Consider the following 22,060-nt stretch of genomic DNA (forward strand, 5'->3'; position numbering starts at 1 on the left):
GGTTAACAAACTACTTCTCCAGAAAAAAAGCTACATTTACTTCACAAAATCATACCTAAAGCCCACTTGTTTTAAATAATGATATGAAATGAATGTCCATGCTGAGTTAAAACATTTTTTATTACTGTTTTAAGGTATTACTGGTTACACCTTTTTTCAATTTTGTATAGCATTTTAAAAGTTTCTTTACTATTATTATTATTTTTTTTTGCTAGCTGCAGTCCATCCATCCATAACCCCTTTTTACCATTTTTTTACACATGGGGTTGGGGTGTCACTTCAAAATTCACAATCGATTAGAGCAAGTTTTACACCACCGGGGGAGTTAGCCCTGCCGCAGTAGTTCATCCACACCACACTTGCACACACAGAGGTTCTTAACGAGTCGTTCTCCTTACGGGATTGTTTGTTGATTAACACACTAGGAACGACATCAGTCAGCAAATGCATTACTTCTAGGTCTTTTTAATATTAGACTTTACTTTGTTCTGAGTTTACAAAAAGTTGCTTCTAATTAATTTTATTAAAGGTTTAGGTACACAAATCAGCTTCTAAATTACTAGAATTCTTAGAAGTTTAAACTTTGAATCTGCTCAGAGAACTCGCTAACATGTGATGCCCTCGGACCATAAATCAGTCTTGTTTGATGTAATTATAAGACCGGATACCCTATCAATCTCAAAAACGTTGAGGAATTTTTCAAAGACAAATTACATCCTACTAAGTGATGGTATAAGAAGTTTCACAGACCCCTCAAATGCGGATAACACGGACTCGTATGCAGTGGTGCACACCAATATCCTGTACTTAAGCAGCTGTATACAATTGGCTGTACCTGACAATTAAAACCAGGTCTTGCTGAAAAAACAAGCCACCCTGGTGGACCCCTAGTAGAAACAGGGTATACAGCAAGAGACATGTCCAAGAACAAGAGGGAACTGGCTCAGCAGAGGAAGAAATCCCTCTCTAGCTTAAACAAACAAATTAGAGATCTTGTCAAGTCTTCCATAGCTAATTACGAAGCAAAGATAGCCTCCCAAGCGAAGGATAATCACAAGGTATTCTTTAACTATGTCTGAAATCTAAAAGGGAATCCCCAGCTACGTGCCAGACTGGTTGTGGATGGCATCACCCATACTCAGCCGGAGATAACGGCCAACCTGCTAGCCTTCAGATTTGTCACAATCTAGTCATCCCCCAAAGTATGCTTGCCATCATTCCTCAGGCTGTTATCTCAAGACAGCAGGTCATCTTGGTGCTCTGCAAGGCCAAAAAATGGCATTGGTGGGACCAGACAACATCCCAGGTTGCCGTTTAAACCAATTAAAACATGACCTAGCAGACCCACTTACATCTCTGTTTAACCATAGCCTGTGAACAGGCTATGTTCTGAAGACAGCAACAGCAATCTCTCTGCACAAATGGGAACCATCAATGGACCCTGGGAATTATAGGCCCATAAGCCTGACTTGCCTCGTCTGCAAGGCGATGGAAAGAATCATTATGGGCCTTAACAAGGACAAAGATAATCTCCATACTCTGGACCCGACCCAGTTCAGATTCGTTATAGTAGATCATGCCTGTTAAACATGGCTGACTTCTTCGAGAAAGTCACCAAGGGCTTGGACAAGTGAAAGACAGTGCATACCACTTTATCTTGACCTAGCCAGGGCATCTGACACAATCCCCTACTCAAGTTTTATACAGAAAGTCTTCCATTTGGGAATTAACCCCTACATTACCAGATGGGAAGCCAACTGGCTCACAGACAGGACACACACTGTCAAAGTGGGTGACTTCACCTCCAGCAGAAAGCCAGTTACCAGTGGCATACCACAGGGTTCTGTGCAGAGCCCCTTACTGTTGGAATTTACTTCTCAGTAGTCCAGGCAAACTTGGATGGCCTGTGGCTGACCAAGCTCACTGACGACTGGAAACTGGGACCAATCACAGAGTCCTCCAATGATGTTAATGTCATGCAGACAGGGGGAATGCAAACAAATGCTTGGTGCCTAAGCCAAGGATTACAGCTAAATGCAAAAAAATGCATTGTTATTCCCTTTGGGAAAGCTGACATCCCTGCTAATTACATTATAGACAGCACCTTCTAAGTGTGACTTGGGTACTCAAGTTGATAGCAACCTGAACTCTGACCACCAAGTATCGACAGCAGTAAGGAAATCCTTCAATGTGGCACATTTTAAAAGTAAAGGCATTACATCTAGATCTAAAGATGTTATACTTCCATTATACTCGTAAGTGGCAATGCTCAGATCTGCTCGAAGTTAGTGCAGAATGGCACAAAATACACTGAACCGACCGATATTGCCAACACCCTGTCAGACAGGTTCGGTGCAAACTTCTCCCCCCTCTCACCCCTAAAAGGGCCCATAACCATAACAGAAGAATGTAGAGCCCCTGAAATCACAGACACTCAGGTTAAAACAGCCCTCTCCAAAGCCAAAAACACAGCACCAATGGGACTGGACAGTGTCCCAGCCTGCGTCCTACATGAGCTCAAAGACAAACTAACCCCTCACCTAAACACACTGTTCAGACCCAGCCTCTTCACAGGCTACATACCCATAGAGTGGCACACAGCAACGGTTATTCTGCTCCACAAAGGTGGAGCCACAACAGAGCCCAGGAAATATCGCCTAGCTATCTGCAAAGCAATGGAGCGCAGCATCATGGAACTCATTAACAGAGACATTGGGAACCTCCAAACACTGGACCCAACCCAGTTCGGCTTTAAGGGCAGATCATGCCTCCTAAACCTGGTGGACTTCTTTGAGACAGTTACCAAGGCTACAGACAAGGGAAATGTGGTACACACAGCCTACCTAGACCTCGCAAAGGCCTTTTATACCATTCCCCATTCTGGTAGTATAGACAAGCTCACCAGCCTGAACATAAACCCCTATGTCACAAGATTGGTTTGCCAACTGGCTCACGGACAGAACCCACATGGTGAGAGTTGTGGGAGCTAGGTCCGACTCTAAACTGGTTACAAGTGGCGTTCCACAGGGCTTAGTCTTAGGACCCCTCCTGTTCGGCATATACATCTCAGAGGTACAGGCAAGCACAGGAGGACTATGGCTGACCAAGTTCGCAGACGACTGCAAACTAGGGGCTATAATTGACTCTCCCGCGGACACAGACATCCTCCAAAAGGGTCTCACTGAGACGGATACCTGGTGTCAAAATCATGGCCTCAAGCTAAATGCCAAAAAGTGCATAGTCATCCCCTTTTAAAAAAACAAAGTACCCACAAACTACTACATAGGTGGTAGTCCCCTAAATACGGAAGACGTAATAAAGGATCTGGGGACCCAAGTAGATAGTAATCTCTCCTTTGATAATCACATTGCCAAAGTGGTTAGAAAATCCTTCTATGTGGTCCACCTAATCACAAAAGGGTTCACATCCAGATCAAAAGAGGTCATTGTGTTCCTCTACTCATCACTCATCAGACCCATCATAGAGTACAAAGCCCCATTTGGGATGTACCTTACAAGACACCTGCAACAGCTGGAAAGACCACAGAAGTACCTCACCAAGAGGATCACTGGCCTCAAACAGATGACCTATGCAGCTCGATTGAAGAAACTTCAGCTGTACTCAGCTGCATACCGCCTACTCAGAGGTGATCTCTGCCTGACATACAAGGCCATGTCCAACCCAGAATTGATGGTCATGCTCCACCTAAAGAAAACCATATCCCCTCGAGCCACACGCTCTTGGGATCTAAACCTCACCACAACAATAAATAGAACGTGCTGGAGGGATAGATTCCTGTCTCAGAGACTTCCCATGCTTTGGAACAAGATTCCAATCTACATTAGGCAGAGCTCCTCACTAACACTCTTCAAGAGAAACCTTGACGAGTGGATGGGAAACGGAAAGTTTAGCCCGGGGATCACTTCAGTGACTCTGCTGGACAGAGGCACAGGGAACTAATCTAAGGGGGTGGAGAAAGCCAACACAATCTGGCTAGGCTTATAAATGCCTTTGGGCAGATAGCTTAGTACCTACCTATGAACAGACCAATAAGTGAGTACAATGCTCCCTTTTGCATGTACCTCACCAGACACCTGCAACAACTGGAGAGACCCCAGAGGTTTCTCACCAATAAATTACAGGGTACACAAAACAAGTCTTACATGGAAAGACTGAAAGCCTTGTCAGTGTATTCTGTCTCCTATAGGTTGCTAAGGGATAACCTGTATCTGGCTTACAGGGCAGGCTCTGACCCTCCCTGATGGAAATGCTACACATTTGTAAATAAAACTGCACAAGGGTCACTTGCTCCAGAGATCTTAAACTAGCCTCTGACAAGAACAGGTCATACTGGGGAGACGGACACATCTCCCAGAGACTGCTACTTCTCTGGAGCAAGCTTCTAATTCCCATGAAACAGAGCTCTTCCCCGACCCTCTTCAAATGCAACCTACATCAATGAATGGGTGACCACAAATTGGGGGTGGCACCAATGTCCCTCCTGGGTAGAGGAAGTCAGTATTAAGTACCACAGACCCTTACCTCTGTGAACTTCACTCACCTAATCACCGAGCTCTGGGGGAACACGGGATAAATATGGATAGACTTGTAAGAGCTCTAGGGCCATTAGCCTAGTAACCTACTATAAATCTATGAGAAGTAGAGCTATGTTCCTACAAAGTAATGTTTTTCACCTCATACAGATGGTTCTAACGCACAAGCAGATATCAATATTGATACTTTATTATTTGAAAGACTTAATACAATAAATGATTTGTTTGCATCTTTGAGGCAAGTGTGTATGAATGGCAATGCTGACAATGCATTCAGTTTGTTAAATAAGATGGAGAAGATGATGCTATGGGAGACAATGTACATTATAATATTTTAATCTTAAAGAAATATGTAAAAATATTACCTAATTACTCCATCCCCCAGCTACCCCTTGCACGGTGCACTTACCAATAAAAACAACCAGAAAAGAAGCCCACACCCAAGTCTTCAAAAACTTAACTAACAGAAATTCTCATGGACTTGGGACAACCCTCTAATACTGAAGACATTATACGTTGCTGTATAATACATTCTATGTATCTAGCCTTCGTGAAAACTTTTCATAGTTAAAATTTTCTGGAGCTGTTATACTACTTTATTTTAGTTACACTCCAGTGGTGAGCACACCTTGCGTGGATGCTAACTTCAGGATCCTCTTCCATCTCTCTGTCTTAGATACCCCCCACCCATTCTCCAAGACATGGCACTGCTAGCAAAACAAATCTGACTCTGCAACAGTAATTTATTAATGGCAAAGCTTTCTCCTCTATAAAACAAAAGCAACCTCGCCTCTTAACCTATAGACTTGTCCTCAACGTATCCAGGTTCACTGACAAGTTTTTTTTTTTCTGGCTTCATGGCTGAAACCACGAGTCTGGCTCAACCCACAGCACTCAGGCTCTATTCACTCTTCTATCCTACTCCCAGTTCCCATTCACCACCACCTACTGTAAATTTATGCTCTCATCATAATAACCACACCCTCCAATTGACCCACACTTCGTGTCTCAAAACAACTAATCCACACCCACTATCCCTTCTCTAAGCACTCCTACAAGAACTAACCACACTCGTCCTAATTAACTCCAACTCACTACACTACGTTCCCCGACTCTAGCCTCCCCACCTACTCTTCTATACTTCTCCCCACTCACTCAACCTACTTGAATTCCACCCAAATTTAACCAACTTTCTCCTACCTACACCTACCCTACCCTACCCCTGCACCCTGCACCACCTCTATTATCATGCTACTCAGATTAAGTTTTCTGCTTCTACTCCTCTCTATATCTACCTCCTACCATAATACCCTGTACAACTCCAACTCCTCCCCAACCCCCTCCTACTTACAAAAGGCACCCCGTACCACTCAGATTTCCTCCTATACAAAATCAAACTACAATTACTACTTACAACCCCCACCAAAATAAAAACTAAATGCCATATCTATAAACCTTACATCTTCTCACTCATCCTGCTTACCCTAAACCTATTACTATCTGATGACATCCGCCCCAACCCAGGACCAATATTCACCTCGGCTTCCCCAGCCCATTCCACAAACCCCTCTCCCTCCCATCATTCCTCATTCCCTTCTGCCTCTACACCACCAACTGATACCTTTCTCTTTTTATCCAACAAAAAACTAACTATAAAATAAACAACCACAAACCAGTGACCCAATAAAAGTCCAAATACATTTTATTAACTCTCCAAGAAAGCATTGCACCATTCCTTAAGACAACAGCAGCAATCCTTTGCTTGTTTGTAGTTGGCAGAACAGATGTCTTTGAACCACTCCACAAAAAGATCTTGATCTTTGTTCAACACCAGGAACTGCCCCCAACACCACATATGCCTTGTCAAAACCCATATCTGCAAGTCTATCTCCTAACACTTCTCCTACTCTGGCAAGAGCATCTAAGGACTTTTCTCCCATAGGCTTGGCTACAAAATCACAGTGTTTTTGAGTGGTGGATGACATACTGTCCAAATTTCAGTAGCACTTCCCAAAATTCTAACTGTAAAACTAACTATACTCTCTCTTAATACCAAAAGCACAACCAATAAAGTCACCAAACTCCACTCCTGGATTTATCTCCACTCTCCTGATATACTTACTATTGCTGAAACCTGGCTTAAACCTCACATCTCAGATTTAGAAATCATGGATATAACATTTTTCACTTGGACAAAACTTCCAAAAAAGGGGGAGGCGTAGCTATACTGTACTCTAACACTCCCCCATCAATCTTTCTTCCCAACTTTCATCCCACTGAAATACTCATAGTTAGCTGTAAAGTAAACAATTATAAAAAGATAGCCATAGCCTCCATCTACATCACTTCTGGAAACTATATCCCTACCCTTGAACTATTTCTCACATTGACCACCCAAGCCATCCCCTATGAAAAGTACAGTTGTGTACCTACCATAAATGTAGATGTTCGAGTGTATTCACTGTTGCAGTCATTACACTTGGGTTATCCTGCTGGCAGGCTACCCGAAGTTGGCCTGAATTCCAAAGTCCTGGTCCGGCATTGGTTGCTGTCGCCTCTTCCCTGACGTCAGTGCGCCAGGGGTATAAAAGATGCAGCCGATGCCATTTTCTTCAGTTTTTCTTGCCCCACATGTCAGGTGCCCCCAAAGGGGTAGGCTGTAAAAATTATGATCATAAAAAAGCATGCACATAACCTTCATCTACAAGCAAATACACCACATAGGTTGTATAGAATAGATAGGTACAGATAAGTCCCAGCAAAGAAAAAGGGGGATGGTGGGAGGTTAACCTGGACTGCAACAGTGAATACACTCGAACATCTACATTTATGGTAGGTACACAACTGTACTATGTTCATCGTGTTTCACTGTTGCAGTCATTACACTTGGGTTGAATCCCAAAGCTGGGGTTGGGCGGCTGGGCCTAAATAGAGTTTGGAGTGGCAATGAGGCCCTGCAGAATTGCAGTGGCAAAGCCTGCTCTGGATTTAGAGTAGAGAGGCAAATGGTAGTGCTTTGCAAAAGTGTGCACTGAAGTCCATGTTGCAGCCCACAAAATATCCTTGGTTGGTACTCCTCTGAGGAAGGCTGCTGAAGTGGCTGCTGCTCTGGTAGAATGCGGCCTAATGCCCTTGGGCACTGATTTGCCATGTTGTGAACAGCAGAAACGAATGCAGTGGCCTATCCATTTTGAAATAGTCTGCTTTGAAATGTCTTTTCCTTGGGAACCTGCAGCATATGCCACTAAGAGTTGCTCAGTCTTTCTGAAGGCTTTAGTCTTGTCCAAGTAAAAGCGTAGCTGTCTGTGTATGTCCAAAGTATGCTGAAGTCTCTCCCCCTTATTCTGTGGGTTTGGATAAAAGGTAGGTAAATGTATGGTTTGGTTAAGAGCCACGCTGGACACTACCTTAGGCATAAATGTCGGGTTTGTCCTTAGAAAAACCCTGTCCTGATGGAAAATAATAAAAGGTTCCACAGCCATTAGTGCCCGTAAGTCTGAGACTCTTCTTGCTGAAGTTATTGCTAGGAGAAGAGTGGTTTTCCATGACAAGTATTTTATTTCTGCTGTATTGGGAGGCTCAAAAGGAGGCAGTGTGAGTTTTTCCAAGACAAAATTGAGGTCCCATGTAGGTACTGGAGCTCTCCTTGGAGGTCTTATGTTTTTGGCCCCTCTGAGAAACTGTCTTTGCAGTGGAAGAGAAAAAATAGGTGGGTCCGTATTGTAATGAGCTGAAATGACAGAGGTATGGATCTTAATTGATGAGAAGGATAGGCCTTTGTCCAGCATCTCAGTTATATATTGCAAAATCTGAGGAATATTTGGTTCAAGCAAGTCAATTCCCTGCGCTTGGTTCCAAGCACAGAATCTCTTCCATTTTTCTGCATAAGATTTTCTGGTACTGGGCCTCCTGGCCTCCAAAATAACATCCATAACTGCTTTAGAGAGAGGTGTGGTCTGAATGATTACGTTATCCGCCATGCAGCCAGATTTAGGGTTCTGAGTTGGCTGTGCAGGATCTGACTGTTCTGTTGGGTCAGCAAATGAGGTATTAGAGGCAATGTCCAGGCTGGGCCTTGAGACAAGCTCTTTAGGATTGGGTACCAGTGCTGGCGTGGCCAGTCTGGGGCAATCAGTATCATTTTTGGCTTCTCTTGTCTGACCTTTAGGAGTACCTTGGAGAGGAGAGGCAGAGGAGGCAAGGCATATACTGTAAGGGCTTTCCAGCTGAATGAAAGGGCATCCACTTTCCATGCTTGCTTGTGATAAGTCCGAGTGCAGAATATCTGTAGCTGGCAGTTGTAAGGGGAAGCAAATAGATCTATGTCTGGGCATCCCCATTTCCCTGTTATCATGTTGAAGATTTGTGGGTCCAGTTTCCACTCGTGAGGATCCATGAGGTTTCTGCTTAGTTCGTCTGCCAAAGTATTTGTCTTTCCTGGCAGGAATTGTGCTTGCAGATGTACGTGAAAAGTCAATGCTGTGTTCCACAAAGTCATGGCTTGCCTGCAGAGGGGGTAGGAATGTGTGCCCCACTGCTTGTTTATGTACCACATGACTGTAGTATTGTCCTCTTTATCAGTAGTTGTCCTGGATGAAGTAAGTCCTTGAAGGTTGTCAGGGCATTTTGTACAGCTAGCATCTCTTTTTGATTGATATGAAGATGCATTTGGTTTGTGGGCCCTGTGTCCTGAATACATTTTCCTGCCATGTGCGCCCCCCAGGCATAATGTGATGCATCTGTTGTTAGTGTCTGCCTGGCAGTGGGTAAGGTGAATGGCTGTCCCTTGTTGTGGTGACAGGCATGTGCCCACCATTGAAATTCCTGTTGCAGGCAGGGAATGAGAGTAATTACTGTTTCCAGGCTGTGGCAATGTTGAGTCCAAACACTTTTTAGATACCATTGTAGTTTCCTCATATGCAGTCTTGCATATGGAATTAGTAGAATGCAGGATGCCATGTAGCCCAGAGCCTGCAGAATTTTTCTTGCAGATAGCTGGGTCTTTGTTGCCAAGTCTTTGAAGTAAGAAGTCAGATGCCTTTGTTTGCCTGGCGTGAGATAAGCCATCTGGACAGTTGTATTTAAGCTTGCACCCAGGAATATTATCTCTTGAGAGGGTACTAGTTTTGATTTCTTTTCATTTACTGTGTACCCTAGGCAAATTAGTAATCGTTTTACAAACGCCAGATGCTGTAGTAGAATATCTTTGTCCTTTGCTTGAATAAGGCAGTCGTCCAAGTAGGGGTATATTTGAATTCCTCTTTGTCTGCAAAATGCAATTACTGGTGCCAGGCATTTTGTGAAGACCCTGGGCACAGTAGATAAGCCAAAGGGCAGTGCAGACAATTGGTAGTGCAGTGAGCCAGCTATGAATCTGAGGTATCGTCTACAAGATTGTCTGATTGGGACATGCAGGTATGCCTCTTTGCGGTCCAAAGTTACAAGTCAAGCCTTCTTGTCCAGCATGGGCAGAAGCTGCTGTAGAGTCAACATTTTGAATTTTGGGACGTCCAGAACAGTATTTAGAATAGACAGGTCCAGAATTGGTCTCCAGGCTTTGTCCTTTCTTGGTACTAAGAAAAGTCTTGAGTAAAATCCTTGTCCCTGCTCTTGTTGCAGCACTGGCTGAATAGCCACCATGTCCATGAGAGATGAAACGTGTTTTTGTGCCACTTGCCATTGATTGCGTGGCAGGTCTGGCATGCCTTTTGCCTTTGGAGGGGTGTGAAAGTGGAACCTGTAACCCTGAGAGACTATATTTAAGACCCATTTGTGCTGGGTGATCTTGTGCCAGTTTTGTGAAAAAAGTGCTAGCTTTCCCCCTAAGGGTGCTGCCAAAAAATAAGTGCTTGGCATTGGCAGAGGGAAGTCATTGGGACTGTTTTTTATAAGGCTGTAATTTGTCTTCTCTGCTTTTGGAGGTAGAAGCACCCCATTGTTTGGGCCTGTATGAGCCCTGGGGCTGTTGCCTGCCTCTAGGGCGTCTGAATCTGCCTCTTTGTGGTCTGTCTGACACTGGAAAGGACCAATTCTTAGAGGGCCAGTTCCTGCTAAATCTGGGTGGCTGTACCTGTAAGAAATCCTTTACTGTCTGCATAGATTTTGCCTTATCCTCCATTTTCTTTAACACCTCCTCTGCCTTAACACCAAAGTATCATGCTGTAATGGAGCATCCAATAATTTTGCTTTAACATGATCAGGCAGATTCTGTTCCTTTTACCAAGCATGCCTTCTAATAACAGAACCTGTAACAGCGGCCCTGCATGATGCCTCCAGTGAATCATAGCCACACTGCAAAGTATGTTTTCCCACTTGTTCAGCTGCATGCAATAAATCCTGCAAATCTTTGTTCTCAGAACATTAAGAATTTGTCAACATTTTTGATTTAACAAAGACATTAAGTACTGCTGATATTTGAGCATATGAAACTGACAATTTAAAGCCCTTACAGCCAAGGTAGCAGAAGTGTAAACTTTTTTCCCCCCATCTGTCCAAAGCCCTAGAATCTCTGTCTGAGGGGACAGGGTTTTTGGCAGAAGCAGCCTTGACCCCTTTGGGACCCTGTGAGATAGTTTCTGGGTCAGCAGCAGGGTTTTTGTAAAGAAATTTATGGGAGTCTGGGACTCTGTAGTATCCGTCTGGCTTAACAGGGGCAGGAGGTAAAGAGTCTGGAGACAGGCCGGACTCTGAAAAAACATCATCTACTATGTCTAGAACAGGGGGAATTGCAAGAGGTCTGTGCTGAGGAAGTAAAAGAAAGTCTCTAAGTCTTTTCTTAGCATCGGAATAATCCTGGCTCTCCCAATGGAAATGCTCCCTCATGGTATGCAGGGTTTCCCCAAAAGAATAGTCCTCAGGAGGAGAAGCTGAAGGAATAGAATCTTCAGCATCAGAATCCTCATAGGGAGGAACAGAATATCCCTGATCAGAAGAGGAATCAGAGGAAATGGAAACCTGATCAGAGGAATCATATTTAGTGTCTTGCCTAGGCCTCTTATCAGGAGGGGGATGGGAACCCCTGATCAAAGTGATTAGGTCTTCGGCCATTTTGAGCATCTGTTTCTTAGGCATAGAAGCCTGTCCTGGAGAATGCTGTACTGGTTTCCTTGTCTTTAAAACAGAACCAAAAAAAACAAGTCCAAAAAACAAAACAACCCAATAAACATGTACAATATATACAGTATATATATATACAAAAATATAAGCATGTAAAGGCACCTACACAACCACCCTGAAACACAGGGAGGCTGGCAAATTATAAAGTAGTGGGCTGACAACATGCCTTGTAAAACAAACTGGCAAAAAACCAGCTCAGACTTAGAGTATATAGCAGGTGTGATAATGCTAGAGAAAGTATGCACTGAACTCCAAGTAGCTGCTTCCAGAATATCCTGGAAAATCAGGCTCTACTGCCTGCCATAGGGGCAACAACTCAGACACCCTTGCAGCAGAGTAATAGCCAACAGAAAAGCCGCCTTCCATGACAAATATTTGTAGGCTCTCTCGGGGGGTCTTATATTCTTGCCCCCTCTAGAAACTGCTTGAACAAAGGGATGCGAAAACAACAGTAAGATATTGAAGAGCCACACAAAATTATTAGGCTCTGAAATCTCCAAATTCTTTGTGTACACAAAAAAAAAATCACATTTAAAACTTGTTGAGGAAGCTGAGAGCAGATGACCCTTCTGAGATAACAGATGTGAGGATCAGAGGTAAAGGCCATGGAGGGCTTCTTTACAAGACTCCTTAGAAGTGGGTACCAGTGTTGCGAGAGGCCAATCTGGAGAGCTATCAAATCATCCTGGCCTGTCCTGTCTGACCTTTTAATACCTTTGGAAGAGAAGAGGAGGGGGAAAAAAAATAGACATGAAGGTTTTTCCAACTGAAAGACAGAGCAGTCTAATACATCTGCTAGATCTCTGTGGTCTTTGGCAGAAAAACCCTAGAAAGAGTCAGTTGCAGCTTAGCATGCAGTCTCCATAAAATCATTGCTTGCCTGCATAGAGGATAAGAATGTGTTCCCCTTGCTTGTTGATGTACCAGGAAGTAACTCCTTGAAGCGCCATCAATGCAAACTGGACTGCTAACATCTCCTTCATGTTGATATGCTGTAGTCTGGCAGGCCACTAGTCTGGTATCCCTTTCCATTTTTATCCACTCCCCAAAGCCCCAAGTCAGGCAGTGTTCGAGGTTAAAAAAATCTGACTCTGGGCTGGGTCCCCAGAGAGTCCCTTGTTTTTTGGTGACATTCCTGAGCCCACACAAGAATTCCTTTTGAAGGCAGGTGTTCTTTTTCTTCAGAAGCATCAGACAGGATCAAGTAAAGGAAGGAAATTTGAATGAACCTTGAAGCCTGAAAAGTAAGCTAGGAGCCAGAACCTGTTTGTGAAATACCTAGCAGTAAGATAAGCCAAAGGGCAATGCAGAGAACTGATAATGAAAATCAGTTCTGAATCGCAGATATTTCTGCAATCTTAGCCTTATGGGCACATGAAGGTAAGCTTCCTTGAGATCCAAAGTTACCATCCAGTGATCTCTCCGTGTTTCCCTTCTTTGGTACTAGGGGAACAGTGAGGAATAAAATCGAAGCCCCTTTCTATCTGGAGTAACTGAGAAACTTGCTTGAGAGCCTTTTTTTTTTGTGGAGGAGGAACATCTGCATGCCTTTGAAAGGGGCATTGTGTGGAAATAAAATCTGTACCCGTGATGAATGATATCGATTAAATCCCAATTTGAAAAGAGACAATCTTCCTTCCCCAAAGGAGCCCAGAGACGAGAGTCCACTGTCAGCAAAAAGCAGGTCAGGTGGTTCTGCTACTGAAAAGGACTGACCCCTGCCCTCACCAGAAGTCTGAGCAGAGCCCTGCCCCCGTCTCTAGATCCCCTAGACTGGGGGAACCAAGCAGGATATGTGTCCCCCTTTAGCAGGCAGGCCAATTTCTACTAAACGGAGGCTGCACCTGCAAAAATCTTTAACAGTCTCTTTAAAAACTGCTTCGGTCCAAACAACAACAACACATCTGTAAAGAAAGGAAAAAAAAAACTTCTCAGTTATAACTGCTCAATGAAATTTCCAACCATGCATGTGCATGCGAAAAGAAAGAACAGAAGAGCAACCCCTCGAGGAGGCCTGAACAGCATCATCAAACACACTGCAAAAGAATGCTTACCCACTTGTTCAGACACATGAACCAAATCCAGCAATTCATCCACTTAGGATTTCAATTGTGAAAGGAGATAATTCTGATATTTCAGCATATGAAATTGACACTGGCTAGAGTGGAGAAGTATATACTTTCTTACCCCCCCTATAAAGCCCTTGCCTCCTTATCAGAGGGGTACAGGATTTTTTAACAACAGAAGCTTTAACACCTTTAGGCCCCTGAGAAACAGTTTCTGGGTCCGCCCTGGGAATGAGCTTGGGCACCCTATAATACCTATCAGGCTCCAAAAAACCTCTGGCCCCTGAGCCTTTTCTAAAGGACCGGCGTCCGGGACTGCTGGTTCCTCTATTTCGGGGCCGACTGGGACGCGGACTATACGAACATCTATTTTAGACTTTGTCTTGGATGCTGAAGTATGCTTTATATAAAGTTGTGTAGGTCTGAAGACACCCTCAGAAGCCGATGCCTGCTCAGCGGCTCCGGACCCATCTGAGGGATTAATTTCCGAAGGGCCAATACCTTGAGTATCCAGAGGCCTAGCTGTCTCCACGTGGGAGTCGGAGGTGGCCTGTGGCTCTGAGGTAGCGGGAGTCAAGGGCTGCGAAAGCGCCTCACTGAGCACCGGCGAAACGGCAACTGGCCTTCGTCTGTTTTGGACCTCGGATGCTTGTCCTTGTCTTTATCCTTGCATTTTTTATGAATTCCGGTTGTCGGTTGTTTCGATGGCATTATGTAGTTAAACCTTCTGCCAAAATAATGAAAAGCAAAATCGTACCGACGCTTAATAGTGTGTTGGTTAAATCTAGCACAAAACCGACAACTAGCAACGTTGTGGTCAGGGCCTAGGCAAGGAATACAGCAAGAGTGGGAATCCTTATGAGGTATTTGCTTCCCACAAGAAATTGTTAACTTTTTCTGACATCGGTCTGGAGCAAGAAAAAAGTTTCCCCAACGGGGTACTTAGCTTTATTGAAGACTTCGGATCTGAAATTCGATTTCGAAAATCTCAGGAGTCAGCCGACCGGCACTTGTGAACTGCTTTTGCTTCGGGCACCGCGCGGCAAGAAAGACTGAAGAAAACAGCGACGGCTGCATCTTTTATACCCCTGGCGCACTGACGTCAGGGAATAGGAAACAGCAACCAATGCCGGACCAGGACTTTGGAACACAGGCCGACTGCGGGTAGCCTGCCAGCAGGATAACCCAAGTGTAATGACTGCAACAGTGAAACATGATGAACATTTATTATACTGGGTGATGTCAACACTGATTGGAACACAACATCATCTGACCCCCTAAACTCTACCATTAATCTATATAGCTTTACCCAACTCATCACCAGCCCAACCCACCTAAATAAACACTCCAACTCTGGCTCCACAATAGACTGGATACTCACATCCCACCCCAATCTCTATCACAACCCCTGTACTCTGCCTGACACCTTAAGTGACCACTTACCCACTCATATTCTACCACCCCCCCCAAACCTGTAAACCTCACTGTTTTACAGGATGCCGTAAACTCCTGAATTTCAACTCGGACTACTTTAACCAAACTCTTTCCACAATCAACTGGCCCTTCCTCCATTACCTTCCCCTAGAAGAAGCTACTTTAAAATTCAACAGCATCTTCCTAGACACCCTTAACTCCTTGGCTCCCATTAGAAAAATAAGTATGAAGTCAAATTATGCCCCCTAGCTCACTCAATCTACTTGCTCTCTTATGCAAGTGAGAGTCAATGCATGGAAAAATTGGATTAAAACCAAATCTCCCACATTCCTGCAAAGATACAAGGAACTACGCAACTTAACTGAAAAACAGGTAAATTACAACAAGAAAACCTACTACCAAAAGCCACTGCACTACTCCCATTCTAATCCAAAAAAAATCTGGACTACAGTCAACAACTGCTGCATCCTGGCCAACCCTCCTCATCTAATCCCTACCCAAACTGTTCCAATTTTGAGATTGAGACTGCTACCTTTATCAACTCCTTCTTCATCAACAGCATCACAAATCTCACACTAAACACAAGCTCCCATAATAACCCTACCCCTCTCACTCAAAAAACATCCTACCTCCTTCTCTTTTAATCCTGTCCCCACAGCTTACATTAAATCATTACGCTATAAACTTAAAAACTGCTCCCTATCTGCTGATAACCTACCCCCAATCTTCGCAAAATTAGCTACAAACTCCATTGCCTAACCAATTTTCATACTCATCAATAGATCCCTTCAAGATTCTATTGTCCCTGACATCTGGAAAAAGTTGTGCACCATACCCAAGGAGGGCACTCAAATGACCCCTCCAATTTCAGACCCATCGGCATTCTATCTCCACTATCAAAAATATTGGAAAAACGGATTCACAAGTAACTACTAGACTATCTACTCCAGGAAAATTTACTAACACCCACCTAACACTGCACAGCTACTGTTCTACTGTACTTTACTCAAACCATAGCTGAAACCCATGACAAGAACAGACTCTCCTCTTGTCTATTCCTTAACCTCTCTAAAGCCTTCAGTATCATCTCACACAACAAACTTCTATCCAAATTTGCTGACCTTAACCTCTCCAACTCTTCTCTATCCTGGTTATCCAGCTATCTCTCAAACTGGCTTCAATCTGTCAGATGGCATAATGCAATATCCCCCCTTCCTCCCAGTCCAAGTAGGGGTCCACAAGGCTCCATCCTTGGACCGTTACCCTTCAACATTTCCATCAATAACTTGTACACTTCAGCTCCTCACTCAACATTAATTCAATATGCCAGCCAATCCACCATCATCTCCACCTCTCACAATCTCAACCAGCTTTTCTCCATCACCCAGGAATCTTTCACCTCAGTTGAAAAATGGCTAACTACCAACCAAATACTACTTCCTCTTATTCGTTCCCAAATCCCTCTCTCCAAGGATACCTTCACCATCATCTCCCTCAATAACAAAATTATAAAAATGGTGCCACACACTAAACTACTAGGAGTAACAATCAATGACCAATTACAATTTGATATCCGCATATAACAAGATATAAAAAAAATAAAAAATAACACAATAAATTAGGTCTAATCAACAGGGGAAAAAATCCTCTCCAATGAATCCAAAATCTCTCTGGCAAAAGCTTTCCTTCTACCCACCCTGCTCTATGCTGCCCCAATTCTAAAAAACCTCCAGTCCAACCTTTTTTCAAAATTTGAACAATCGTATAACAAAACTGCAAGATTTGCAGCTAACCTTCTCTATCGAACTCACCACCACCAATCTTTAAAAAAACCTTCATTGGCCACAGTTCCAACAACCGCTCCTCCCTCAACTAAATCTAGCTGACTCAATCATATATAAACCTATCTCCTATCCTGCTCTATCACTCCTTTAACTCAATATACCCCTGGACGCACCCTCAGAAGCTCAGACCAACATATCTTGGAAATTCACAAATCAAATAAAAACACAGGCAAACAGCTTTTCAGTTACACAGTAGCTCATTTGTGGAACAAACTTACTCTGTCCCTGAGAATGTCACCCAATACCAACTGTTTTAAACAATCCTTAAAATTCTTCCTGCTAAATGATCATACTAGTACTTGTCATGACACAATTTAAAACAACTCCTCACAGCCACCAACCTAACTAATACTGCTCTTCTCTCAAATCAGCTTTCTTACTTTTGACTTTACATTCCACAGTAAAATGTTAAATCCCATGATAAAAGACTCGGACTAATGCTTACAGTTTTATAAAGCAGCCACTTTGCTATCTCTGAATTGTCACCAGTTGTATCACATTCTGTATTGCTTTGCAGATATACCATTTTGATCTTACTTCTTTTCTTCTTCATTAAATCTAAATGTATTCAACAGTTGTTAAACCAGCATCTGTTTTTGTAATTATGATGGCGATAAACCTGCATTTTTTTTTTGTAACTATGTTGCCTTATTGTAACCTGAACTATTAGAATCTTTTCTCCCTGGGTCTCTGCTGAAAAAGAGTGGCTGCCCAGTCAGACTAATCAGGTCAAGAAATGTCAAAATAAAACAAAATAAATACATAAGAATTAAGTGCAACTTCTTAGCGGATATGTGCCTTCAATACAATGATTCTCTCCAGCATGTTCTATTCATCGTGATGACAAGATTAAGATCCCTGGAGCGTGTGGCTTGGAGGGATTGGGATTTCTTTAAGTGCAGCATGTCCAGCAACTCTGGGTTTGACATGGCCTTGTATGTTAGGCAGAGATCACCTCTGAGTAGGCGATATGCGACAAGAGAATAGCTAGAGTTTCTTTAGATGGTCAGCATAAGGCATCTTCTTTAGGCCTGTGATTCTTTTTGTTAAGTATTTCTGCGGCCTTTGTAGTTGTTGCAGATGTCCTGTGAGGTACATACCAAACGGGGCACTGTATTCTATAATGGGTCTAATAAGGGATGAGTACAGAGAGACAATTACCTCATTTTTTCTGGATGAAAAGCCCTTAGTGTTGAGGTGTGCCACATAGAAGGATTTTCTAACTGTTATGGCTATGCGGTTATCAAAGGTGAGACCACTGTCCACATGTTTCCCTAGGTCTCTTATCACACTTTCGGTGTTTAGTGTGCTGCCACCTATCTGGTAGTTCACACGTACGTGATTTTTCCCAAAGAGGACAACTAAACATTTTTTGGCATTTAGCTTGAGCCCATGGCTCTGGCATCAGGCATCTGTTTCGGTAAGGCCCTTTTGTAGTATATCCACATCATTTGGGGATTCAGTAATGGCTCCTAGCTTGGAGACATCTGCAAACTTTGTAAGCCAGAATCCTTAAGTGTTAGCCTCTACTTCAGAGAAGTAGATGCCAACAAGAGTGGCCCCAGGACAGATCCCTGCCTTACACCATTTGTCTGGAGCTGGATTTGGAGTCGGCTACTTTTACAGTGTGTGTTCTGTCAGTAAGCCAGTTTGCAGCCCATTGAGTGACATAGGGATTAATGCCCAGCTTAGTAAGTTTATCTATGATTCCAGAGTGGGGGATAGTGTCAAAAGCCTTGGCGAGGTCCAAGTAGGCTGTGTGAGCCACCTTACCCTCGTCCACGACTCTGGAGACTGATTCAAAGAAGTTGATCAGGTTTAGGAGGCAAGATCGGCCCTTCACAAACCCAAACTGGGTGGGGTCCAGTGTTTGAAGGTTGCCAATATCTTTGTTAATAAGTTCCATGGCCTTGCAGATCAGGCTCGTCAGACTGATGGGACGGTAGTTACTGGGATCCAAAGTGGCTCCCCCCTTGTGGTGTGGGATGACTGTAGCTGCGCGCCACTCTGTGGGCATGAAGCCTGAGGTGAGGCTATGATTAAACATGACACAAAGGTGAGCTGCCAGTTAATTTTGTAGCTCATGCAGTACACAGCCCGGGATGTCGTCTGGTCCCATGGATGCTGTATTCTTGGCTTTGGAGAGTGTGGTTTTTACCTGAGTGGTCATGATTACCAGAATTTGGCATTCATTTGGTATTGAGATGGGTCCTTTAGGGGGTGAGAGGGGGGTGAAGTTGGCACTGAATCTATCTGCCAGGATATTGGCTATATCCTCGGGGATCAGTATATCTAGTGCCATTCTGCTGTATCTCAGAGCAGATCTGAGTACTGCCATTTAGAGTCTTGACATAGCTATAGAATGCCTTGTGGTTGGGTCTTTGGAATCTTTGGGAATTTTGTTTTCATAACTAGCTTTGGAAGATTTTATGAGGGATCTCAGCTTTCTACTGAGGCTGGTGAGAGAGTTTTTTGAATCCTGGGTTCTTCCTCTTTTCTGCAACAGTTTCTTCCTTCTGTTGTACAGCTTGTTTATGGCAGGGGACCACCAGATTGGCTTCCTTTTTTTAGAGGACAGCGTCTTGGTTCTATTTGGGATGGCTAGGTCCATGCACGAGTGAATGTGCTTGTACAGCACCTTAGTGTATGATTCAGCAGTTGAACTTCCAGTTCTCATCTGCATGGGTGTCATGAAGTTTGTTTACTTCTGACTTGAGAAGCATGAAGTTGGCTTTGGAGAAGTGTTTTTTACAGAGGTTTCCTTAAAGGGGGGCAAGGGTGGGATGTGGATGTCAAAGGTGATTAGCTTATGGTCTGATATGACCAACGAGGGGGTGACAACTGGTGTAGAGCATAGATCTCCCATGTTGGTAATGAACAGGTTTACAATGTTGGTACCCCTGGTGGGACTATGAATTAGTTGCTCTAGGGTGTTGGAATGTATGAATTCCAAGAACCATTGAGCATATTTTCACATTAACAGACATATTTGGGTGTAAATTAAGAAAGAACATTAACAAACCATGAACAATTCTTTGGGAAGGGCTGGTTTGGACAATAAAATTAGAAAATTGCTGAACACTGAATAAGACAAAATAAAATACAAAAAAATGAAACTACAGCATGATTTTTTGTTGGGGGTGGTATGCTGCAGACAGAGTTTATACTTTTAACAAATCAAACCACAGAAATGGGATGGATATAATGGATGGTCCACTTGTATCTTTGAGGCACGGCATCGGAGGCCATTTGCATCAAACCTCCAGAGCGCAGCTGTTGTACATCAAGGTTCATGATCGAAAAATTCTTTCAGCATTTCTTGTTTGAGACTATCAAGACCAGTACTAAGTACAAGTCCACATAAATCTCTGAAAGCACAGCAACGCTTTCCTTTCCAACTCTTTCATATTCATGGGGGATTTGAACAACAGGAACTGGACAGAAAGAGAACAGTGTGCAACCTTAACAACAGAGAGGCAACATCATTAATAAAGTACAGTTTTCTCCATTTTTCTCAGTACAGCTTAGCCCTTCTAATATTTTCAACGATGATGTCAATTTAAACAATACTGGACTGCTCAACTTTGCTATTCTGATTGTGGAATAAGATTCCAAGGAAGTGCACAAACACACCTACACTGCATCATATTTATGCTGTATTTTTTGGCAGTGATGCAACAGGTAGCACACTTGCCTTTGGTGCTGAAGGCTGTGGGTTCTATTCCCACAGCAGGTAAAGGAATTACAGCCACTGCAGTGTGGAATAATGGGGTGTCATCCTTTGGATGAGATGTGGTCTCACCTGCTTGACTTGGTGGTAGCTGATGTTGATATAAACGATTTCAAAGTACTTAAAGAAAAGAACAAGCAAAGTTCCCCAATGCCCTGGTCAAATTTCCCCTAGTAGTATAAATATCACCTTGGGTCACATCTGAAAAGAGGCCACTAGCCTAGTGGAATAAACCCCATCAACAAAGAATAAATAATAAAAAAAAAATATTTGCTTTTAATTACTGGCAAAGTCCCTCTGTGGTGTAGGCCTGCAGCGAAAAGCTCCCTATTACATACATTTGCACAGGCAATTAGCATAAGCTAACAATTAAAAACATACGATACAACACTGTGATAAGTGATCACCATGTTAAGTACAGTATCCAGTATTTACAGCACCTTACAGTGACACATCTCTATAAGAACATTCATCATTATTTTACAGTTTATGCACAAAGTTACAATTTTAGCACTCAGAGAGCAAATGAGGCACATTCAGATTTTATCCTAATAGTTATTCACCTAAATCCTGTAAACAAGAGAAAAGTGCAAGGCTTTTTTAATACTTATTTCATTTGTCTGCAAAAGGAGGGGGCTTAATTTAAATGATACATGCAAATGAAATGTTACTTAACCAAAAAGAAATGGAATGGATGTTTTCAGTTTTTTAAATAAGCTGGAGAAGTTGATGGTATAGAAGACAAATTGTACATTACAACTGCATGACTCTTTGTTGACAGGTCTAGTTACACTGGAATTTTAAAATATAAATAGGGTAACATCAGCATGAAAAGGTGGCTTAGTAAAGAGGGTGTTACAAATGCAGGACCATTTTCTTAACAGGTCCATTCTACCATTTTTAGGCTTCACAAAGCTGTAGCACTAGAGAGGTCAATGACCTGGAAACCTGCAGAGCAATGACTGACTCTGCTAGAAACAGGGTTGCACATTATGTCTTTCTCTATAACCCCCACCCTACAAATTTTAAGTTAACTCATTTTCATCTTCATAATATTTTTTTCCCTTTGCTGATGCAATGGGCTGGATTTCTAAGGGTACAGCCAAGTGTAAGCAGCTGTGTAGAAGTCCTGGTAACTCTCTGCTATTCAGCAAGCACCAATACACAGTGCTGCACAATCTTCCAACACAAAGACATGCAGCACCATGAAGGGTGGCCCATGGCCATGTTGAATGTTAATGAGACATTCCAGGGGAGAGGCATATGCTAATTAGCCATATGCTCTCTCCCTGGAACCGCCTCCAGGATGGTATCTAC

The 22,060-nt window shown here is 43.2% G+C and overlaps 1 protein-coding gene and 1 pseudogene across 1 annotated transcript in view; both read right to left on the minus strand.

The window, feature by feature from the left end:
- The window catches only part of ASXL3 (ASXL transcriptional regulator 3), a 1,601,111-nt gene that overhangs the window by 285,684 nt on the left and 1,293,367 nt on the right, over positions 1-22,060 (minus strand). The gene's annotated exons all lie outside the window — the stretch shown is intronic.
- LOC122798826 lies at positions 6,259-6,565 on the minus strand (annotated as a pseudogene).

The sequence above is a fragment of the Protopterus annectens genome, chromosome 3.part1 (genome assembly GCF_019279795.1).
Source record: "Protopterus annectens isolate FY-2018-M chromosome 3.part1, PAN1.0, whole genome shotgun sequence".
In the NCBI taxonomy this organism is placed as follows: domain Eukaryota; kingdom Metazoa; phylum Chordata; order Ceratodontiformes; family Protopteridae; genus Protopterus; species Protopterus annectens.